The sequence below is a fragment of the Triticum dicoccoides genome, chromosome 6A (genome assembly GCF_002162155.2).
Source record: "Triticum dicoccoides isolate Atlit2015 ecotype Zavitan chromosome 6A, WEW_v2.0, whole genome shotgun sequence".
NCBI classification, from domain to species: Eukaryota; Viridiplantae; Streptophyta; class Magnoliopsida; order Poales; family Poaceae; genus Triticum; species Triticum dicoccoides.
Window position 1 is genome coordinate 368,813,649 of NC_041390.1, and position 25,859 is coordinate 368,839,507.

Sequence of the window (25,859 nt, forward strand, 5' to 3'; positions counted from 1 at the left end):
CAGATGCTGCACTTAGACTTATTGCTTCTAAGCCACCCTTGAAGATGTCAGTGGTTAAAGAAGCTTAACTCTCTTTTGCAGGGAAAGGTCTCCAGCAGAAAAACAAAATCTTCTGACGCTTTTGCTGGGGACCTTAAAAATCTTGTAGGGCGCAAGATAAAATGCCCGAATGGCATCATTATGTACTTCATTCCTGAATCGCATGCTACTCTCCCTATTAGTCCTAATCTGGATCTAAGTTTTCATAACCCACTGGTTCGTCAAATGTTTTTGCTTCACAAATCTCTTCGTGAAGCCTATCCCCCTAACCCCACTGTAGGGTACGACACTAGCGTCTTCAAAGTCTTTAGAATGGATTATTGACAGTGGGTGTACAAATCACATGACTGGCAAAAGAAGCCTCCTTATGGACTCAACCTTACGTCCATCCGACAAGAGCCACATCACATTTGCTGACACTAGTAAAAGTAAGGTATTGGGTCTAGGTAGAGTTGCAATCTCAAAGGATCAACACATGGATAAAGTCATGCTTGTTGAATCCCTTGGTTTCAACTTAATGTATGTTTCAATGCTTTGCGATTTGAACATGGTCGTAATATTTGGAAAATATCGTTGCCTGGTACTAATGGAATCTGACAAGTCTCTAGTGTTTGAAGGGTATCGGAAAGATGATTTGTATGTGGTAGATTTCTCAGCAGGGCCACAACTTGCAGTATGTCTTCTTGCAAAAGCTTCAGAATGCTGGCTTTGGCATCAGAGGCTTGGGCATGCTGGCATGAGGAACCTCCACACCCTTGCGAAGAAGAAGCATGTCATAGGAATCGAGGGCGTCAAGTTCAAGAAAGATCACTTATGCGGTTCCTGTGAAGCAGGGAAGATGACGAGGGCAAAACATCCCTCGAAGACAATCATGACCACTACTCGACCCTTCGAACTGCTTCACATGGATCTTTTTGGTCCCACTCACTACTCAACTTTTACCACTACTGCTTGCCTCTATGGCTTTGTCATTGTTGATGATTACTCTAGATATACTTGGGTGCACATAATCCTTTACAAGACTGAAGTGCAGGATGTCTTCAGACGCTTCGCCAATCGAGCCATGAACAATTACGGCGCCAAGATAAAGCACATCAGAAGTGACAATGGCACTGAATTCAAGAACACTGGCCTTGATACATATCTTGATACCTTGGGCATCACACATGAATTCTCAGCTCCGTACACGCCACAGCAGAATGGCGTCATCGAACGCAAGAACAGAACACTCATTGAGATGGCCAGAACGATGCTAGATGAATACAAGACTCCAAGAAAATTCTGGACGGAAGCCATTGACACTGCATGCCATACAATCAATCGTGTTTATCTTCACAAGCTTCTGAACAAGACATCTTATGAACTCCTAACTGGCAAGAAGCCAAATGTCCGTTATTTCAGAGTATTTGGCGCAAGGTGCTGGATCAAGGACCCACACCACACCTCAAAGTTTGCACCAAAAGCACATGAGGGTTTTATGCTTGGATATGGAAAGGATTCGCACTCCTACAGAGTCTTCAATCTCTTCCATTACAAAGTGGTTGAAACAGTGGATGTGCAGTTCGATGAGACAAATGGTTCACAAAGAGAGCAACTGCCAAATGTGCTAGATGAAATTCCAGCTAGTGAATCAATCAAGCTAATGGGAACTGGAGAGATTATACCTTCTGAAGCTCATCTTGAAGAAGAACCTATCATCTCAGCACCTGATCAACATGAAGACAATGCTCAGCCTGAAGACATTCCTCCCAACAACAACAGAGATCAGCAAGAGCAAAGTCTTCGCCCTGTACATCCTCGTGTTGCCAATGAAGTGCAGATTGACAGAATAATTGACAGCATCAATGCACTTGGTCCACTCACTCGTTCAAGGGCAACTCATCTAGCAAATTTCTGTGGGCACTTCGCATTCGTCTAAATATCAGAACCCAAGAAAGTTTAAGAAGCCTTCATGGAACCTGAATGGATTCAAGCTATGCAAGAAGAGCTTCAACACTTTGAGCTAAATAATGTATGGGAACTGGTTAAGCTTCCTGATCCACGGAAGCACAATATAATAGGCACCAAATGGATATACCGCAACAAGCAAGATGAGCATGGTTAAGTTGTCAGAAACAAAGCTCGTCTCGTTGCTCAAGGATATACTCAAGTAGAAGGCATTGACTTTGATGAAACATTTGCTCCTGTGGCTAGGCTTGAAGCCATACGCATACTGCTGGCCTATGCAAATCATCATAACATACTTCTATATCAAATGGATGTGAAGAGTGCCTTTCTCAATGGCAAGATTGAAGAAGAAGTGTATGTTGCACAACCGCCTGGCTTTGAAAATCCAAAACATCCTGACATGGTATACAAGCTCAACAAGGCACTGTATGGCCTCAAACAAGCCCCTAGGGCCTGGTATGACACACTCAAATACTTCCTGAAGAGCAAAGGCTTCATACCTGGTTCCCTGGATCCCACTCTTTTCACGAAGACATATGATGGTGAACTGTTTGTGTGCCAAATATATGTGGATGACATTATCTTCGGCCACACAAATCAGAAGTATAGTGAAGAGTTTGGATATATGATGCAAGAGCAATATCAGATGTCCATGATGGGGGAGCTGAAGTTCTTCCTTGGTCTGCAAATATGACAACAACGCAATGGCATCTTCATATCTCAAGAGAAGTATCTCAAAGATTGCCTGAAGAAGTTCGTTATGCAAGACTGCAAAGGCTTCACAACACCAATGCCAGCCAAACATCATCTGGGTTGTTTCATTGAAGCCGACCTTAAGCACTAAGATCTGTATGTGTGATTTAAGAATTAGCTACTACCATGCATTGGGCCCGAAACCAATGGACCCTCTCGGCTTCTTATTCACCCTAGTTCTCCGTCCAGGAGTTGCAAGTAGTTTCTGGTGTTTGTAGCCTACTGGAGGCCGTGGACAGCGCTGACCGTAGGGGTGGGCTGTGATGCGGTAGGTACGTGGCACGGTGTACCGAATACCCGTTAGGTATCTCGGGAACCCTGTTCACATCATTCGGGGCCGTATGGGAAACCTCGGCCGGACTCCCTGCGGATGGAACCTGGATAGGCGATAAACCTGGACTGGAGGCTTAGGTGATTAGGTAGGTCGTGGCCGACACCCACGTTGGGCTTCCGCTTGAAGGTTGCCGAGTACATGTCGTGTAAACGGCGGTAAGTGGTGAGAGCGTGTATGAAGAAGTACACCCCTGCAGGGTTAACATGATCTATTCGAATAGCCGCGTCCGCGGTAAAGGACTACTTGGTTGCCTATACAGTTCATAGACAAGTAAATGGAAACTACTAAAAGCCTCAAGATAAGTGTGAGTGCCGAGGATGGCTCTTCCGTAGGAAGACGGAGGCGGATCCTCGGTAGTGTATTGAATTGGTGAGTAGTGGACGCGTGTGCGCAAAACCATTTCAAGTTGAAGTATCGTAGGATAGTCTAGCCAAGAGTCAAAGCTGGCTTGCTGCAATAACTCCACCAACCCTTCTTGATAATATGCATGTATGTAGGATCTGATGTAAGTCTTGCTGAGTACCTTTGTACTCATGTTGCTATAATTTACATTTTACAGAAGACGCTGCAAACCCTTCTGATGGGTTCTATGTAGACGTTGACATCAACGAGTAGGCTAAAGACCCAGGTGGTGACCCTGAGCTTGTGAAGGACCACGTAGTATAGCTAGGCTTTCCAAGCCTCTTTTATTTTACTAGTTGTCTGTACTCAGACAAGTTACTTCCGCTGCTGGTTTGTATGACTGTATGACTTGAATGTTGGGTCGTGAGACCCGTACCTTTGTGTATGTTATGTATGGCTCCCTGAGCCTTAAATAAAGTACTTGTGTCGTAGAGTCATGTTGTGATGCTTCGTTGTATTTGCACATATCGAGCATATTGTGTGTATGATTGAAATGCTTGGTATGTGTGGGATCTGACTATCTAGTTGTTTATCTTTAGTAGCCTCTCTTACCGGGAAATGTCTCCTAGTGTTACCGCTGAGCCATGGTAGCTTGCTACTGCTCTGGAACACTTAGGCTGGCCGGCATGTGTCCTTCTTCGTTCCTGTGTCTGTCCCTTCGGGGAAATGTCACTCTTTGAGTACCGGAGTCCTGTTAGCCCGCTACAGCCCGGTTTACCGGAGTCCTGCTAGCCCAGTGCTACAGCCCGGACCCACTTGCTGATGACCGACATGTTCGAAGCTGGGTCATGGATGCCTGTCCCTGTAAGTCTGTGCCACTTTGGGTTTACAACTAGTCATGTCAGCCCGGGCTCCTTATCATATGGATGCTAGCGACACTATCATATACGTGAGCCAAAAGGCGCAAACGGTCCCGGGCAAAGGTAAGGCGACACCCGTGGGGATACCGTGCGTGAGGCCGCAAAGTGATATGAGGTGTTACCGGCTAGATCGATGTGACATCGAGTCGGGGTCCTGGTAGCGTTGGCATCAGAGCCGGACTGCCTGTAGGTTCTCCAAGCCAAACTGGTCGATGTTGAGTCTAGAAATTCTTTAGTTATATGTAGGGGAATTGTTTGTGGGTTGGAACGTAAGGCTCTTTTTACTCCTTATCTAATGACATTTTGATCTGAGTCAGTCTATTCTTCCACCGGGGGTTAAGGAATTAGGATCTATTCTCTCTATCAGGATCACGTGTTACTAATCAGTAGTACCCTACAGGTTTGATGGTTACAAGCCTAGTTCAGTTCTATTACCACATTATGTTGCTAGGATGGTCTCAGAACTTGGTATGATGATGTTGAGTGTGTATGAAATCCTTTGTCAAATGTCTCAAAATCCTTCTTGAGCATTTACAGCTGTTATGCTGCCGAAATTTTGCTAGAAATTCTAATGCCTTTGCATTATGATTGTGCTTTCAGATGGCCACTCGCGACCTCAATCAAGTGGTTCTCCTGACTCGATGCCTAGATGTACCCGGCCATACTGCCAAGTTGGTCAGGGTAATGACTGAGGCTGGATACCGCTGGTATCCTGAGTACACGGTCGAAGAGCAATTCCGAGACTTTAATCAAAGCCAGTATCTCTGCACTGTCAGGATATTTCCATCTTATCCTGGATCCACCGAGCCCCTTCACTGCTCCTATGGACTTGGGGTTTCCATTGAGATGGCTGTGCAGGACGCCGCCTACTCTATGATGACCATCATGCGAGTCAGATCTGGTCTATTTCGGGACTCTGGATTCCGGTATATGCCAGGATCACTTCCGGGAGCACAAGGGTATCTCCAGGCTATCTATGCTGACCCCACCCAGGAGGATTCACGGACTCGCACCACTGCTGAGATGCTCGAGGATAAGGACCGTGAAAATCGGGCCTTGAGGTTAGAGCTCTTCAATACCCGTGCTGACCACTGGGCCACATTGACTCGGTTTGCACCGGCGGTGCAAGCTGGATATTCGGATATGCGCGATCTCTATCCTGTGAGATCTGCTCTGCCAGACGTGATGGGTTGGCGTGATGTAGGAGGCATCACCCCACCTCGCGGTCCCCGCAGGCCACCGTCTGTTGGTCCAAGACCTCATCCTAGCCCCTATGGTCCACAAGCTCCGCGGGATCGTCTGTTTCCGGATGATCATGTTGAGCTTCCAGGCTATGGAGGTGACTTCTACGAGGACTACTACGGATCGGTCTGAGTTAGTGGTAGTATCACTAGTTCGCACTAGCTGTGTCGTCTATCGTTCCGCGTGACTCGTGGGATATGACCTAGTTTGTACTCTTTCCGGAGGTGTAGAAAAATAATGTATAGGAGCTTGGGATGCCTCCGATGAGATGTAATCCTCTTTTCACCGTAATAGTACTTTGTTTGGTCTTGTACTAAACCCTGTATGGTGTGTATGACGATGGAATAAAGAAGCAGTTTCTGTATCTACCATGTCATACGGATGATCATCTTGCATTCCGAGTTATTCCTTACATTTTGTATCCTATGTTGGAATTTTATCATCCTGACTAAATCATTGTCTTGTTTACCTAGGATGGTCAACACGCGCACTAACCCTGCTCCTCAAGAGCAGGCCGAAGGCAGTGAAGTCAGGGATGCAAATCTGCCTCATCCTCCTTCACTAGCCGAGGTTATGATGGAAGCTGAGAGAAACAAGCGGGAGACCAACCGTTTGTTGGAGCGTATTGAACAGAACACAGCACACCATCAGAGGACTAACGTGGTGTCACTCAATGATTTTATCAAATTACATCCACCCACGTTCCACCACTCCGTCGAGCCTCTCGACGCTGATGACTGGCTTTGCAGTATCTCTCACAAACTGCGTTCCGCGCTGGTAGCGGAGGCTGACAAGGTCACCTTTGCTGCATATCATCTTGAAGGCCCCGCCAGTCTATGGTGGGAGAATTATGGAGCTATGCGCCCAGCGGGCCATGTCACTACTTGGGCTGAATTCAGCGAGGCTTTCCGTGAACATCACATTCCGGAGGGTCTCATGGACCGTAAACGTGAGGAATTTTGCAGTTTCACCCAAGGCCGACTTTCTGTGGATGCTTACAGCAGGGAGTTTGGTAACCTCGCACGATATGCAACTGAGGAAGTGTCTACTGACGCCAAGAAGCAAGCAAGGTTCCGTAAGGGCCTTAGTCCTGAGCTTCGCCGCGACCTCCGTCTGCATGAGTGCACATCTTTTCAGAAACTTGTTAACAAAGCCATTAGTGCTGAAACTGGTCAGACTGACTATGACGCAACACGCAAGCATGGCCGTGACATGGGTTCCTCATCCGGTGCTGGTCCTTAGAAGCGCCGCGTGTGGGTACCCAACACCGCCCTGCCACCCAGGTTCACACCGAGGCCATCTTTCCAGGCGCCTCGCCCCGTTCAACAGTCTGCACCAGCCAAGCCCTATGGGGGTCCAACCAACAATGCTCCTCCACGTACCAGTTCCGTAACTTGTTTCAAGTATGGGGAATCTGGCCACTATATGCGTGAGTGTCCCCAGACCAACCCCAACCAATCTGCTAAAGCCGTTGGCCGTGGCAAGCCGACAGGGAAAGTGTTCCACGCCAAGCCGGCCACCGCTTCACGTGGCCATGTCAACTGTATCTCTGCCGAAGAAGCTCAAGAGGATCCCAACGTCGTTCTCAGTACGCTTCTTGTTAATTGCCACCCGGCATCTCTTCTTTTCGATACAGGAGCCTCTCATTCATTTATATCCGAGAACTATGCTCGTTTGCATAACACTGCATTCTGTGACATGCCATCCACTATGGAAATTTCTACTCCCGGGTCTAGATGGCAGACCTCTAGGGTAAGTTATGGAAATGAAATCCAAGTCGACAGACTTGTTTTTCTTGCATCTTTGATAGCTCTCAAATCTTCAGATATTAATATCATTTTGGGTATGGACTGGATGTCAGCTCATCATGCCAAAATTGATTGCTTCTCTAGGACTGTTCAACTCACCCATCCTTCGGGGAAGATAGTCAATGTCTTGACCCAAATAGCCAAGCGACAATTATATTCTCTTAACGCCAGCCCTTTGCCAGACCTTGAGGACGTTCCGGTAGTCCGTGACTTCCCGGATGTCTTCCCAGAGGAATTGCCAGGTGTTCCACCTGACAGGGATGTCGAGTTCGTAATAGACCTCATCCCAGGAACCGTTCCGATTGCTAGAAGACCCTATAAGATGGCACCCCTAGAACTAGCCGAGCTTAAGAAACAACTCGATGAGTCCTTGAAAAAGGGTTTCATCCGCCCTAGTTCATCTCCGTGGGCTTGCCCCGTCCTATTCGTCAAGAAGAAGGATGGTACGGACCGGATGGTTGTAGATTACCGACCTGTCAATTTGGTCACAATCAAGAACAAATATCCGCTCCCCAGGATCAACGACCTGTATGATCAGCTCGCTGGATCCTCAGTCTTCTCCAAGATGGATTTGAGGTTGGGCTACCATCAAATCAAAATCAGAAACAGGGACATTCCTAAAACGGCCTTTGTTACTCGTTATGGCCAATACGAGTACACCGTCATGTCCTTCGGTTTAACCAACGCTCCAGCCACCTTTTCTCGGTTAATGAACTCAATCTTCATGGAGTATTTGGATAAATTCGTCGTTGTTTACCTCGATGATATACTCATCTACTCCAAGAACGAGGAAGCCTTTATGCCAAATTTTCTAAATGTGAATTCTGGTTGTCAGAAGTGACCTATCTGGGTCATGCAATATCTGGTAAAGGTATTGCTGTTAACCCTGAGCGAGTTCAAGCCATCCTTAATTGGACTCCACCTGAATCGGTCAAGCAAGTTCGGAGTTTTATGGGCTTAGCAAGCTATTGTCGTCGCTTTGTCGAGAACTTCTCCAAGGTTGCTAAACCTCTAACCGAACTCCTCAAGAAAGATAAGAAGTTCGAGTGGACTCCACAATGTGAGCACAGCTTTCAGGAACTGAAAAGACGCCTGACCTCTGCTCCCGTACTGGTACCGCCAGACTTCTCCAAGGACTTTGTTATCTACTGCGACGCCTCGCGACAAGGACTAGGTTGCATTCTCATGCAAGATCGACACGTAATTGCTTACGCTTCACGGCAATTGCACCCACATGAGGAGAATTATCCTACTCATGATCTAGAGCTTGCAGCCGTAGTCTATGCACTTAAGACCTGGCGACATTACCTCCTCGGTAATCGTTGCGAAATATTCACTAATCACCAAAGTCTGAAGTACATTTTCACCCAACCGGATCTGAATCTCAGGCAAAGACGTTGGGTTGAGTTGATCACAGACTTCGACTTAGGAATAACCTACACCCCAGGGAAAGCCAACGTCATGGCTGATGCACTAAGTCGTAAATCTTATTGTAACAACCTGATGTTACAACAAAGTCAACCGCTTCTCCATGAGGAATTTCGGAAGCTTAACCTTCACATTGTACCTCAAGGTTTCCTTTCCACCTTGGTGGCAAAACCTACCCTTACGGATCAGATTATCAAAGCACAGAAGGTAGATCCGGGAATTTCCCGCATCAAGAGAAACATCCAGAAAGGAGTTGCGAATTGTTTCTCCATTAATGATCAAGGGGTCGTATACTTCGGGAATCGACTAGTGGTTCCCAAAGTGCGAAACCTGAGGCGATTGATCCTTAAGGAAGGTCATGAATCTCCTCTCACCATTCATCCCGGTAGTACTAAGATGTATCAGGACCTACGCCAGAGGTTCTGGTGGACTAGGATGAAGAGAGAGATTGCTCAGTATATTGCAAATTGCGACGTCTGTCGTCGTGTAAAAGCAGAGCACCAACGGCCTGCTGGCACCCTTCAACCCTTAGCTATTCCTGAATGGAAATGGGATAAAATTGGTATGGATTTCATTACAGGTTTTCCCAGGACCAAGAGAGGGAATAATGCTATTTTCGTCGTTGTCGATCGTCTTTCCAAAGTAGCCCATTTCTTACCTGTTCGTGAGAGTATAACCGCTAGTCAGCTGGCAGACTTATACATCTCCCGAATAGTGTCCCTCCATGGTGTTCCTTTGGAAATTAACTCGGATCGAGGAAGTCTTTTCACCTCTCGATTTTGGGAAAGTTTCCAAAATGCTATGGGAACCCGTCTCTCCTTTAGCACCGCCTTCCACCCTCAGTCGAGTGGTCAAGTGGAACGCGTCAACCAGATTCTAGAAGACATGCTTCGAGCCTCTGTTATCTCATTCGGAATGGACTGGGAGAAGTGCCTTCCATTTGCCGAATTCGCTTACAACAACAGCTATCAATCTAGCTTGGGTAAAGCCCCTTTTGAAGTTCTCTATGGACGACGGTGTCGAACACCCCTTAACTGGTCAGAGACCGGGGAAATACAATTCTTTGGCCCGGATATGATTCAGGAAGCAGAAGAACAAGTTCGTATCGTTCGTGAAAAGTTGAAAACAGCATAATCTCGTCAAAAGAGTCAGTATGACCGAAAACATAAGGCTATGACTTTCGAGGTTGACGAGAAGGCTTATCTTCGGGTCACCCCTCTGAAGGGAACCCATCGTTTCGGTATCAAAGGCAAATTGGCTCCTCGTTACATTGGACCTTTTCGCATTCTCGCCAAACGAGGAGAAGTTGCCTACCAGTTGGAACTACCTCCGCACCTCTCCAGAGTCCACGATGTCTTCCACGTTTCTCAACTCAGGCGTTGCTTCTCGGATCCTATCCGTGGAGTGGACCACGAAACGCTTGATCTCCAAGATAATCTTACATATCGAGAGTACCCCATTCGTATCCTCGATCAGGCCAAACGTACCACCCGACGTCATAATATCAAGTTTCTCAAAGTTCAATGGTCGCACCATTCTGAGGATGAAGCAACTTGGGAAAGGGAGGATCGTCTTTGACTTGAGTATCCCGCCTTCTTCCCGGAGGAACCCAAATCTCGGGACGAGATTCTTTTGAGTGGGGGTGAGTTGTCACACCCTAGCTAGTCATGCATCAGAGTGTGTGCATCATGTTTAAAATTCCATTTAATTAAACCCTCAGAATCATTTCTGAAAATGATCCAAATAAAAATTTCTCCAAAAGGGTCCAAGAAAATGCTCATGTTGCTCTCTGAAAATATTGGACAGAGATAAAAATCAAACCAATATTTTTAAGAGCTCATAGGTATTTATTTTGGGCATTTGGAATTAATGTATAAATATTTGCATTGGAAATATATTAGTTATATATATTAATATATGTCCAAAAACTATGCCACCTGTTGGGGAGCTCTGGAATAATATATCTAGCTCCTGCAAAAATTGGCATAAGGAAATAAAATGATTTAATATTTTATTTAAATCAAAACAAATGTCAGAAATTAGAAAACAGAAATAAATAAAAGGGAGGACCTTACCTGGGCCTTTTACCTGGCGCCTCTGGCCCAGCCAGCTGGCCGGCCCAGCCCACCTCCTCCTCTGTCGTCTTCGTCCTCGACAGAGGGAGGGGAGTGTGCCCGGCGCGCGCGCGCGCCACCGCGCCACGCCACCTGCTCGCCTGCCTGCCTGCCCCTCCCCTCCTCGTCTGGATGGCCTGGAACAACGCCACGCCCTCCCCTGCTCTCTCTCACTCTCCCCGGTTCTTCCCCTCCTCTCCCTCGCTCTCTCTCTCACGGCCGAACACCACCATCGCCGCCGTTCGCCATAGCAGCCGTCACCGGCCACCCCTCGCCCCTCCGCTGAGCTCAGGAGCTCCGCCGCGACCCCCTCTTCCTCCCCACCAAGCCAAGCCCCTCGGGAAGCTCTGCATCGCCTCCACGCCATCGTCTTCCTCCTCGGGCTCCGACCACCATCGCCGTCGATTCGCCGTCTCCAGCGCGTCCCCGAGCCCGCTTCGACGCCCACTGCAACCGCGGTGAGCTCCGCCACCGTTTCCCCCTCTTTTCCCCCTCGTTCCCGCACCGTAACCCCGTTTCCCACCACGGCCGAACCTCCGCCGTCGCCGAGCTCGCCGCCGACGCAGCTCCGGTGACCATTTGGTCACCCCGGCGAGTCCAACAAGTCCGTAAGGACCCGTAGAGCCCCTCCAGCGCCTCAGCTCCCTCGCTTGCGAGCAGCAGCACCGATCCCGACCGCACCCGAACTCCGGCCGCCGCTCACGAGCTCGCGGTCGTTGGTACCGGCCACCACAGGCACGGCCACCACCACCGTTCGACGCGCGGGAGCAAGGGCTCTCCAACGAGCCCAAGCACGGCCTCGCCCGTGCCCTGTAGCGCGTTTCCGTATCGCGCCGCCGTCTCGGGCCTCGCCGGCGTCATGTCGCCGGTGGGTTTGACCTGTTTGACCTGGGGTTTGACCCCCCCAGGGTCACTGACGCATGGGCCCCGTCGGCCAGGTGGTCAGATTAGTGCTAATCACTGTTAGTTAACCCCCTGACACTGACCAGTGGGCCCCAGCGCCACTAATTCCTAATTAGGATTAAATTAACCCTGTTAAACCCCCCTGTCACTGACGTGTGGACCCCACACGTCAGGTTTGACCCCAGCCAGCCGCAGTTGACCACTGACGTCATGCTGGCGCAATATATATATTTCTGGATTTAATTTAAATCAGGAAATTCCAGAATATTATTTAAACTTCAAAATTTCATAACTTTTATTCTGTAACTCCAAATTAGACAAATTATATATGAAAAATGATCAGAAAAATCCAATCTATCCATCTGTACTATTTTCATGCATGATCAAACAAGTTAAATTGCTGTTTAAAGCAGAACAAGGAAAAGCACTTTAAAAGGCCATGTTTGAGTTTGAAATTTGAATCTTTGATTCAAATTGGTTCAAACCCTTCTGGTTTTAGTTGCATTAGCCCAACACACTCATATTGCCATGTTTCATGCATGCATCATATTGTTGCACATTGTTTGGTGATGGTTGTGTATCGGTGTCCTTTACAACAGGTTCTGCCTCCGAGGAGTACCGTGATTACCCTAACGAAGAACCGTATCAGTGCATCGAACCATCAGGCAAGCAACCAACCATTTGATCATATCGATACAATCCCATGTTCTCGCTCCTGCTCTCTTTTACTGCATTAAGACAACGCGTTTCAAACTGCTGTGTGCTATGGTAGTTGAACCCATTTCCTCTGCATGACCTGTCATTGCCACAGTAACTAGATGAAACCCACTAGCATGTGTAGGAGTTGATTGAGCCATATGTATGTGTTGTTCCTACCTTGCTATGCCTGCTATGCTTAGGGTCGTGTCAGGTCTGGTTCATCTAGGTGATGGGCTAGAGTGAAATGATTATGTCGGTAATGAGAGTGGTGTGGTGACCACGATTTGGTAAAGGTATCGATGAGAGGCCATGTAGGAGTACATGGTGGGTTGTTTCATTGAAGCCGACCTTAAGCACTGAGATCTGTATGTGTTATTTAAGAATCAGCTACTACCATGCATTGGGCCCGAAACCAATGGACCCTCTCGGCTTCTTATTCACCCTAGTTCTCCGTCCAGGAGTTGCAAGTAGTTTCTGGTGTTGGTAGCCTACTGGAGGCCGTGGACAGCGCTGACCGTAGGGGTGGGCTGTGATGCGGTAGGTACGTGGCACAGTGTACCGAATACCCGTTAGGTATCTCGGGAACCCTGTTCACATCGTTCGGGGCCGTATGGGAAACCTCGGCCGGACTCCCTGCGGATGGAACCTGGATAGGCGATAAACCTAGACTGGAGGCTTAGGTGATTAGGTAGGTCGTGGCCGACACCCACGTTGGGCTTCCGCTTGAAGGTTGCCGAGTACATGTCGTGTAAACGGCGGTAAGTGGTGAGAGCGTGTATGAAGAAGTACACCCCTGCAGGGTTAACATGATCTATTCGAATAGCCGCGTCCGCGGTAAAGGACTACTTGGTTGCCTATACAGTTCATAGACAAGTAAATGGAAACTACTAAAAGCCTCAAGATAAGTGTGAGTGCCGAGGATGGCTCTTCCGTAGGAAGACGGAGGCGGATCCTCGGTAGTGTATTGAATTGGTGAGTAGTGGACTCGTGTGCGCAAAACCATTTCAAGTTGAAGTATCGTAGGATAGTCTAGCCAAGAGTCAAAGCTGGCTTGCTGCAATAACTCCACCAACCCTTCTTGATAATATGCATGTATGTAGGATCTGATGTAAGTCTTGCTGAGTACCTTTGTACTCATGTTGCTATAATTTACATTTTACAGAAGACGCTGCAACCCCTTCTGATGGGTTCTATGTAGACGTTGACATCAACGAGTAGGCTAAAGACCCAGGTGGTGACCCTGAGCTTGTGAAGGACCACGTAGTATAGCTAGGCTTTCCAAGCCTCTTTTATTTTACTAGTTGTCTGTACTCAGACAAGTTACTTCCGCTGCTGGTTTGTATGACTGTATGACTTGAATGTTGGGTCGTGAGACCCGTACCTTTGTCTATGTTATGTATGGCTCCCTGAGCCTTAAATAAAGTACTTGTGTCGTAGAGTCATGTTGTGATGCTTCGTTGTATTTGCACATATCGAGCATATTGTGTGTATGATTGAAATGCTTGGTATGTGTGGGATCTGACTGTCTAGTTGTTTATCTTTAGTAGCCTCTCTTACCGGGAAATGTCTCCTAGTGTTACCGCTGAGCCATGGTAGCTTGCTACTGCTCTGGAACACTTAGGCTGGCCGGCATGTGTCCTTCTTCGTTCCTGTGTCTGTCCCTTCGGGGAAATGTCACGCTTTGAGTACCGGAGTCCTGTTAGCCCGCTACAGCCCGGTTTACCGGAGTCCTGCTAGCCCAGTGCTACAGCCCGGACCCACTTGCTGATGACCGACACGTTCGAAGCTGGGTCATGGATGCCTGTCCCTGTAAGTCTGTGCCACTTTGGGTTTACGACTAGTCATGTCAGCCCGGGCTCCTTATCATATGGATGCTAGCGACACTATCATATACGTGAGCCAAAAGGCGCAAACGGTCCCGGGCAAAGGTAAGGCGACACCCGTGGGGATACCGTGCGTGAGGCCGCAAAGTGATATGAGGTGTTACCGGCTAGATCGATGTGACATCGAGTCGGGGTCCTGACATGCACCTCCTGAAGACAGTGTGCAGTCTGAAGACGTATCCCGCGTCTCCAAGACTCAGCCACACACCGGCAAGCTCACAGCTGCTGCCATTCTACGCAGCGAAGCCATTGATCTGTCAAGTGATGAAGATCTTGGAGATGACGCTCTCGAGCAGCTCATCAAGAGCAAAGAAGAAGCTGAAATCTTCAACAATTTGCCTCTCTTTGATGTCGCCATCATCCACAACTTCATCGACGAATGGTTTGCCACACCAAACATCAGCTTCGAAGCTGCAGCTGCCCGTTGGCCTCAGCGTCGCCTTCCAAGGCGCTATTGCTTCAGAACTTGCAATTGCCCAGCGCATTGTTGAACTAAAGCAGAAAATTGATCATGAAAAGGCTCAGTTCAAGAAGCATATGGCCAAGCTCAGCATGCAAGAAGTGAAGAGCTTCAAGATCATGTTGCACGAACTAAAGGAAAACTTTCTGAAGAAGCATGCAGAAGCTCAAGGTTCGCGGGAGCGAATGAAGACTCTGGCAGACAGATGTGTGCAGGCCTACAATGAGGCTGAGAAGCGCAAGGCACTTGGGCGTCCTGGCATCGACCCCAAGATGGCCGCAAAGAAAAAGAAGAAGACTGTTCCAGCTGAACAAGAGGCACCAAGGCAGGAAGCAGTTCCGCTTGTCTTCCCAACTGCAACGTCTGGCTTGAAGCCAAAGAGCCGGTCAACAGCTTCAGAGCTCAAGAAGACAAGAACTGCTGAGGTTGAAGCAAGGAAGAGGAAAAGCTCTGAAGCCTCTCCTACTCCCCCCAGCAAGAAAAAGAGAAAGACCAAGAAATCTCGGGCTGCTCCCACAGAGACCTTGATAGTTGAACCTATTTCTATGGTTCACCCTGACGCAGAACGTCAACTGACGGTGCATGAGCCTGCTTCCACAGAGGCTCCTGTTCCCGAAGACATTCCAGCAGCTGATCCCATTGCTGCTGAAGACATTGGCCATCGTGACAATGTAGAAGATGATGCAACCCTTCCTCAATTAGAACACAACGAACTCATCAGCATTGGTCGTCCACTGACGCCAATTGCACAGGATGCTTCATGGGCGGATCGCCCTCAAGAGGAAGAAGACAATGAGGCCCAGCCCACTCCAACCCCACAGGCGTCGTCTGCATTCCGCAGGCTTCACAAAGGTCCAAGGCCTCAAGTCTATGCTGAAGACATTCCGGCTGCATCAGCCGCAGAAGAAGCACCACAAGAGCCCACTCCTATGCTCCACCAAGAAGCAGTTCTCCAGGAGAACGTGCTTGTGACCGACCCTCCAGCTAGTCAAGCGGAGGCTGAAAATATTGAGGCTGCCACAACCAACACTGAAGCCAATGTGGAGCCCTCCCCACCAAAAGCTTCAGAAGACAGCGAAGCTACTGATCCAGACACTTATGTTCCTGTGTCTGCTGCAGGTCCTCAATTTGACTACCATGTTGAGCATAGGCCTCATGTCCAGAAGCCAGTCCCAAGGCTGCCAAGGTTCCCAGGTCCTGCATCAGCACCTGGCTCCTTTAACATCAATAGCTTCAAGGCAGATAATACGTTCTTCAACAACTCCAAGAACCCCTATTCAAGGGAAAGGATTTCATCAGATAGGTTCTGGAGCTATCCTCAGCGCAGCTACTATTCATGCATCCTATACAACCAAGGTCGCATCTTCCCGCACAAGCGCCTTGATGTTGAAGCCATTGCCCCACGATGCTCCTTATGCAACAGAGTTCTTCGTTGAAGACTTCGAGTACCTGCCTAGAACCATCTATCACATTATCCGGCGGACTCTCTGGCCTATCAAAGGGCACTCTCCAAATGCCAAGATCGAGGGTGCAATGAAGACTCTGATATTTTGTATCCTTCATGGCAAATGCTTCAACACACAGGACTTCTTCATACGCCAACTTGCTGCATCAGGATCAGATTTACTTGGTTTGAAGTTCTATGCTCCTTGGGTAATGAGACTGATCAAGCTTCACTCTGCAATCTCATATCAGCCCTCAGCCCGCAACCATCGGATCTTCTTGCCAGATGTGGATACCTCTGCTGAAGCTATATATCCTGAGCCTGCCAAGCAACCTTTGAGTCTTCAGAATGCAGAACACCAGAGCTTCACTCAGAATGTTGAAGGTGTTGAAGCCATCTCCAGGGTGTATCCTTTGGCTGGCACTACATGTGCACCACACCCTGCTTCAACTGAAGCCACTGACAGTGCCACTGCTTCAAGATCCAAGAAGCGCACTCGTGTTCTCAACGACCGAGAGCTTCTTGTGGCCCTTCATCAAAAGCAGGATAGGCATCATGACTGGTTGAAGATACAGATGAAGAGCCTCTTGGTGGATGTAAATCGCATCCGAAATCTTGCCACCAAGAACGCTTTCGTTGCCCATGAAACCTGTCGCCGCACATGGAAAGGGCTAACGATGATGCTTTCTGAAGCTGATCTTCAAGAGGATGGCTTCATTAAGAGATTCAAGTTTGACTCCACACCTCCTCGAAGAGTTGTGCTGCTGGGGACTCCATCTCTTGAAGACTCTGAGTTTTCTTCCTCTGCTGCCACAGTCACTGCCAGAATCATTGAGGAAGAAGATGATGCTACTTCACCACCATATGCTTCAGCACCTCCAAGCTCTTCTGAACCGCCAACCAACACCACCAACCCTGCTTCTTCACCTACTCCTCATGGGAACGAGTAGAGACTCTATGTCTTCAAACCTTTTTGGTCATTACTGACAAAAGGGGGAGAAGCATATGAGATTGATAGTCTTCAAGCGGGTTCATATGGGCGGGTGCCTTATATTTTGCTTCGTGCTTACAACTCTCGTTTTTCTTTGCTACATTTGGCTCTTATGAGTTGTAACACTTAAACCAGATGGTCGTCTGCTACTTGTTTGCCACCTTGTTTTGCGAAGATAAATTCCGCATGTGCGACGATAAATTCCGCACCTAGCTCATTCTGCAGCCGTCCATTTTCCATTATGCATGTCATTATCTTCATATACTTTCACATGCATAGTGGATTGTCATCATAAGCTGAAGTGGATCTCCACAAGTACAACCTGCCATGTGCATTTGCATTCCAAAAGCAAACTAACTTATATGCACATCTTCAGGGGGAGCCCTTACAACTTATGATGAGAATTCCTTATTCTTTACAATTTCACAGATTATATTCCCCGTTGAAAACTTCAACTAGTTTGTCATCAATCACCAAAAAGGGGGAGATTGTAAGTGCATCTAGTGCCACCCCTAGTTGGTTTTGGAGTATTGACGACAAACCTAGTTGAGGGACTAATGTGTTTGTGAGAATTGCAGGATAACATAGGTAGAAGTCCCTCATTGATTCGGTTTTACTACCAGAGATGACCCCTAAAATTGTATGAAGACATTGAAGTCAAAGGTGGTATATGAAGATATTCACATTGAAGACTATGACAAGAGAAGACACGATATGAAGCCAATGGAGCTCGAAGACTTAGATCTTTCGTAATTCGTTTTCTCTTGTGTTGAGTCATAGGAACCATCGTACTGTTAAGTGCGGTCCAGGAGAACCAGTCAGAATGACTGAAGTGATGCCTAAACCAAAAATCTATGTCTTCAAGTGAAGACAATGAGAGCGAATCTTGTCCAGAGCCGGACAAGTCAGCTTTGCTTGTAGCCCAAGTAAAGTTCTCGCGTGAGTTTGAAATCTGACCGTTGGAACATGTGTCAGTTCCTTAGTGACCCAGGGTCATTTCGGACAAATCAGGTTGGGTTGCCAAGTGGCTATAAATAGCCCACCCCCTACAACCATAAACGGTTAGCTGCTCAGATTTCAGTGCACGGCTTTTGTCGTTTGAGAGCAACCCACCTCGAAGCCTTTGCGAGAAAATTCCTAGCGAGGAGAAAGCCCTAACCACCCAGAGCCAGAGTAAATTGGGCATCACTTAAGTCTTCTTGTCTGAGTGATCTGAAGACTTATTACACTTGAGGACTGTGCATCCTCCAAACGGTTAGGCATCGCGTTCTGAGCATCCAAGAGACATTGTGGATTGCTAGTGAACAAAGTCTGTGAAGGTTTGGGAGTCTACCTTGAAGACTTACCTGAGTGATTGGGCGAGGACTATGTGACCTTAGCTCAAGGAGAATACGGTGAGGACTTGGTGTCCTGACCTGCGTGTTCAGGACTGGGTGTCCGGGACTGTGTGTCCTAAGGTTTGAATACCTAGCCGCTCCAACCAGACGTACAGTTGTCACAGCAACTGGAACTGGTCTAACACATCATTGTCTTCAACGAGTCACTGGTCTCATCTTCACTTCCTTTTACTTACTGTTACTCATTGTGAAGCCATTGCATGCTTGCTATATCTTTTGTCTTCACAACGTAACTATATGATTTGTTTGGCTTCATAACTTCTTCCTACCTGATCCTTATTACACTGCTGCTACTTGTCATTGTGCTTTCACTCTATTGAATACTTGACCATGGCTTGCCTAGTGTAAACTAACTTCCGCTGTATAGTGATAGGCATATCTCTACTGTTTGTCTTCATAACTTCCACGTTTTGAAGACTTTCATAAAAATCGCCTATTCACCCCCCCTCTAGTCAATATAACGCACTTTCAGTTGCGATCCCCTATACTTGTGGGTTATCAAGACTATTTTCTAGCACCTTTGCCGGGGTGCATAGCTCTATTCTTTGAGTCACTTGGGATTTATATCTGTTGATCACTATGAGGACTTGAAAGATGAAAGAACCAAGATTTTTCCCTCAACTACGAGGGGAGGTAAGGAACTGCCATCTAGCTTTGCACGTGATTCACCTTCTGTTTTGAGTAAACTTGCGACATCTACTCCTGCTATTTATTCTGACATGTCACATGTTACTGATGATCCCACTTCTGCTTTGCATGATACTTATGATGAAAGTACTTCTATGCTTGATAATACTGTGCCAGTAGGTGAATTTCTTGATGAACAACTTGGTATGGTTAGAGAGAATGAAATTATTGAAACTGATAATATTGATGAAAGTGAGGATGAAGATTCTCCCCCTAGATATGAATTGCCTGTTGTGCCTGAGGGTTATGTTATGGATGAAGAAACTGCTAGATACTTTTTAGCTTCCAATGATATATATGATCTTAAGAAACTGTTAGCTAAGCTAAAAGAAAAATCTTTGAATGCTAGAATGAAATATGGCCCTGCTTTTGCTACTTCACCTATCTGTATTTCTGATAAGGATTATGATTTCTCTATCGACCCTGAGTTAATTACTTTGGTTAAATCTAATCCTTTTTATGGCTATGAATCTGAAACTATTGTGGCACATCTTACTAAATTGAATGATATAGCCACCCTGTTCACTAATGAGGAGAAAATCCATTACTACTATATCCTTCTCTTGATCCTAAAACATGGTTTAATTCTCCTGATCCTGGTTGTGTGCGTAGTCCCCAGGATATGATTTATTACTTCTCTGCTAAATATTTCCCCGCTCATAAGAAAGAAGCTACCTTAAGGGAAATATATAATTTTGTGCAACTTGAAGAAGAGAGTCTCCCACAAGCTTGGGGGAGGCTTCTCCGATTACTTAAAGCTTTTCGTGATCATTCTCTCAAGAAAAATGAAATACTTGATATATTTTATGATGGACTGGCCGATGCTTCTAGAGACCACCTAGATAGTTGTGTTGGTTGTGTTTTCAGGGAAACAAAGTTGAATTGCTATTGAATAATATGCTAAGTAATGAATATGATTGGACACTCCCTGAACCAACTCCTAAGCCAACTCCGAAGAAAAGGGGTATTCTATTTCTCAGTCGTGAAGATATGCAAGAGGCAAAGAAATTTGTGAAAGAAAAGTGTATTAAAGCTGAAGATGTTAAGAATTTACCACCTATTGAAGAAATACACGGTCTTGATAAACCGACACAGTTAGTAAAGGTAAATTCTCTCTATAGATTTGATAAGGGTGAAATCCCATCTACTAAGTTTGCTAGACAATGCTTGGATGAAATTGATAATTTTATAGTTAAACAAGAAGACTTCAATGCTTATGTTGGTAGACAACTGAAACGTAATGCTTATATGAATTAACACTTGAGTGGTTATATGTCTAGAGTTAAAGGTGAACTTAATCTTATTAGTAAACATGCTTCTATGGTTACCACTCAAGTAGAACAAGTGCTTAAAGCTCAGAATGATTTGCTCAACGAATTAAATAATAAGAAAAATGATATTACTGTTAGAGTTGTGACTAGAGGGGGTCAAATGACTCAGGAACCTTTGTATCCTGTGGGCCACCCTAAGAGAATTGAGCAAGATTTTCAGATAACTAATGTTGATACACCTAGTTCTTCTAAGAAGTAGAAAAAGAAAAATGATAGGACTTTGCATGCTTCTAGTGAACCTGTTGTTGACACACTTGAGAATCCTAATGATATTTCTATTTCTGATGCTGAAACACAATCTAGTATTGAACATGAACCTAGTGATAATGTTAATGATGATGTTCATGTTGATGCTCAACCTAGCAATAACAATGATGTAGAAATTGAACCCGTTGTTGATCTTGATAACCCACAATTAAAGAATCAATGTTGTGATAAGAGAGACTTCGTTGCTAGGAAGCACGGTAAAGAAAGAGAACCATGGGTTCAGAAACCCATGCCTTTTCCTCCTAAACCATCCAAGAAAAAGGATGATGAGGATTTTGAGCGCTTTGCTGAAATGATTCGACCTATCTTTTTGCGTATGCGTTTGACTGATATGCTTAAAATGAATCCTTATGCTAAGTACATGAAAGATATTGTTACAAATAAAAGAAAGATACCAGAAGCTGAAATTTCCACCATGCTTGCCAATTGTACTTTTAAGGGTGGAATATCAAAGAAACTTGGAGATCCAGGAGTACCAACTATACGATGCTCCATTGAAAGAAACTATGTTAAAACGACTTTATGTGATCTTGGAGACGGTGTTAGTTTTATGCCTCTCTCTTTATATCATAGACTTGATTTGAATAAGTTGACACCTACTGAAATATCTTTGCAAATGGCTGATAAATCAACTACTATACCTGTCGGTATTTGTGAGGATGTGCCTGTTGTGGTTGCAAATGTTACTATTTTAACGAACTTTGTTATTCTTGGTATTCCCGAGGATGATAGTATGTCTATTATTCTCGGTAGACCCTTCTTGAATACTGCAGGGGCTGTTATTCATTGCAACAAAGTCAATGTCACTTTTCATGTTAATGGTATTGAGCATACGATACACTTTCCGAGGAAACAACCTCAAGTCCACAGTATTAATTCTATTGGAAAAACTTCAACGATTACTATTGGAGGTTTTGAATTTCCTCTTCCTACTGTCACGAAGAAATATGATATTCTTATTATTGGGGACATGCATATTCCTGTTGAGGTCACTTAGTGTTATTCGAAAATTCTTCGGTTTCAGGTTATTCGGAAAGAGTTTGCTAACAAGACTTGATCAACCTTGTTAGTGGATTCCTTTTGATGAGCATGAGATGGACGAAGTTAGAAAGCACAGCTCTCTCTACCCTCCTTTTACTTTTTGTTATTTAGATTAAATAAAGAAAAATAGTATTTTCTGTTTGTTTTCTGAATTATCCTTGCAATAAAAAATACCCCGAAAATAAAAGTTCTCCAAATGTCCTGAAAATTATATATTTTTTTGTAGAATATTTAAGAATTATTGGCACTGAGAACACACCAGGGGGGCCACACCACCTGGCCATGAGGGTCCAGGGTGCGCCCATCCCCCTAGGGCGCGCCCCCTACCTCATGGACACCACGTGGCCCCCCTCCACTTAGTTTTACACCCGCACACTTTGTCTTCCTCCAGAAAAAATCATCCACCAGCTCAAACCCGAGTTCTAGCTCATCTTGCTACCATTTTAGATCTCCTTGCTCAAAGCTCCATTCACAAAACTGCTTTGGGGGATTGTTCTTTGGTATGTGACTCCTCCAATGGTCCAATTAGTTTTTTCTCTAGTGCTTTATTTATTGCAAAGTTTTGCTGCTTAGGTGATCCTGTTCTTGAGCTTGCATGTCAAATTTATGTGGTCAAAAGTAGTTTTAATGCATGATATGGCCTCTAGGCACTTGTAGGAGTAGTTGCTATCAATCTTGCTAAGATTGGTTCACTTTTATTTTGAGTCACTAGAAATTTCAGAAATTTTTCAGAGGAAGAAAAATGTTTAGGAAAATGTACAAAGGTGGTTCCTCAATGAAGCAAGGCCCAAGGCTCGCGATACGTGAGCCGGACAATGAACTACCAAGGGAAGCTTAAGTGCGGCCTTGTGAATGGCCATCAGAGGAGTTCATGGTCCACCCAGGCATCAAGATAACTTTGACGCATATGTGCGTAACGCTGATCTTGAGAGCTTCGTGTCAGATAAGTGCCGACAATACCTCTATCTAACTGATTCATTTGTGAGAAGGTTTAAATTTACATCCTCGCGCAATTCTCACACTATTTTATTTGATCTTTATGATAAATCATACACAATGGACCTAGAAGATTTTAATACTTCTTGTAAACTCCCGCACTGGGGCAATGTTAGTGAACCTCACGAATCTAAATATAAAGACCTTCTTGCTAGTATCACTATGGGGTAATCTAGGGAAATCACACAAGCTACCATAGGAAGCATTCATTTCCCTTCCATACATTATTTTGCTCTCTTCATTGGTAGATGCATTAACGGTAAAGATGAGGCTTGTCACATGTGTGTTCTAGATCTTAGTGTCCTCAAGAGTGTGGTATTAGGTGATAAACAATATAACTTGGGGGCTATTGTTGCACATAGGTTGCATCACAACCGTATAAGTGGAGATTTTTTTTGTGGAATTTATGCAACTCGTTTAACTAACTATCTTGATATACCCATACATGGAAATGATATTGACTTGCCTCCTGTTTATCTAGATTATGAGGCTATGGTTCGCCACCAGTTTCTTGAGAGGAACGATCAGTTCCTCCAGTACCGACTAATCTTTGACAGACGGTGCACTGTCCATGTTGCTTTTCCTGCTCCTACTTTCTTTGACTTTTAGGCAAAAAGGAGGTATGTTATAACCAGGGAAGAAGCGAACGAGTATGAGAGGAGGATGGAGGCAGCTTTCCTCCGAGCTGCAGCTCGTCAGGCAGTAGCTGCTACATCCCAATATGACCCCAGTTACAACTTTGGATATCCAACAGGCCAGCCGTGGCCCTAGACCAACTTAGGCCAAAATCCTAAGCTTGGGGGAGTACGTATTCCTCACCGACATTACATTCATGTTCACACACACATTCCAGTTGTCGATGCTCATACTTTTCACTATACTATCCATGCTAGTTTATTTTCTTTTTAAGCCTTCTTCTTGAGTATTTTAAAAACCTTAATAAAAACCAAAAGAATTAGTTGTAGATTTTAGCTAGTTTACTTCCCATGCCTGTAGTAGTAGTAATTAAGAGAAAACCCAAAAAGATTTCTCGTTCTTCTTTTGCTTGTTAGGAGCTTTCCCGTGTAAATAGTTTTATTTCTTTTCGTTTCTTTGGGGGTCGAGAGGAGAAGACCATGATGAAAATTTTGAGTGGCTCTCATATGAATTATTGTTGATCTAACAAAGAGCCCATATTACCTGGTCTTCTCCCTTGTATTGAATTCTTGCAGATTCCAGCTTAGTCCAATGCACATGCACTATTATTATTATCTACACCGTTTGGTCGTGCAAGTGAAAGGCAATAATGAAGATATATGATGGATTTATTGAGATGAAAAAAGCTGGTATGAACTCAACCTATCTTGTTTTTGTAAATATGATTAGTTCATCGTTCCTGATTCAATTTATTATGAATGAAACATGTTTGCAGTGACAATTAGAGATTATAGTTGCGCATGCCATGCTTAATTAGCTATGAGTTTATAATGGTTTACCTTGCCTGCCAACATGCTATTAAAATGGTTGTGATGTGGTATGACAGGGTGATATCCTCCTTTGAACGATTCGAGTGGCTTGACTTGGCACATGTTCACACATGTAGTTGAAGCAAAATCAACATAGCCTCCACAATATTTATGTCAATGGTGAATTATATCCTACTCATGCTTGCACTTAGTGTGTATTATTTTAATGCATGTTCATGACTGTTGTCGCTCTCTAGCTGGTCGCTTCCCAGTCTCTTTCCAGCCTTCACTTGTGCTAAGCGGGAATACTGCTTGTGCATCCACTTCCATAAACCCCACAATTTATTCCATATGTGTCCACCATACCTTCCGATATGCGGTATCTACCTGCCGTTCCAAGTAAATTTGTATGTGCCAAACTCTAAACCTTCAAATGAAATTCTGTTTTGTATTCTCGAATAGCTCATGTATCAACTAGGGCTGTGTATATCTTCCATGCTGGGTGGGTTATTCTCACGAGGAGTAGACTCCGCTCCTCATTCACGAGAAAATGGCTGGTAACTGGGATGCCCAGTCCCATGCTTAAATTGAATAATTGCAAACAAAACCCCCCAGGACGGTTGTTAGTTGGAGGCACCAATTTTTCGGACAAGCCTTGGATTGATGTTTGTTGGTGGTGGGGGGAGTATAAACTTTACCATTCTGTTTGGGAACCGCCTATAATGTGTGTAGCATGGAAGATATCGATATCTCTCGGTTGTTATGTTGACAATGAAATTATACCACTCAAAATATTATTTATCATTCAAAAATCGAGTTCTGGCACCTCAACAAATCCCTGCTTCCCTCTGCAAAGGGCTTATCTATTTACTTTTATGTTGAGTCACCATCCTCTTATTAAAAAGCACCAGTTGGAGAGCACTATTGTCATTTGCATGCATTACTATTAGTTTACATTGAGTATGACTGGATCTCTTTTACCATGAATTGCAATGTTTAGTCAGTCCTTGAACTTCAAAGGTGCTCTGCATTTATGTTTTGCGGTCTCAGAAAGGGCTAGCGAGATACCATCTTGTTATATCATATTATGATTGTTTTGAGAAAGTTTTTTCATCCGAGATTTACTATTATTGATCGCTAGTTGATTATGCCATTGATATGAGTAAACATGAGACCTAAATGTTATTGTGAATATGGTTAGTTCATAATCTTTGCTGAAAACTTGAATGCTGGCTTTACATATTTACAACCACAAGATCAAACAGAGTTTGTAAAAGTTTTTCTTTATCTCTTTTAGTTTTACAACTGAATTGCTTGAGGACAAGCAAAGGTTTAAGCTTGGGGGAGTTGATACGTCTCCATCGTATCTACTTTTCCAAACACTTTGG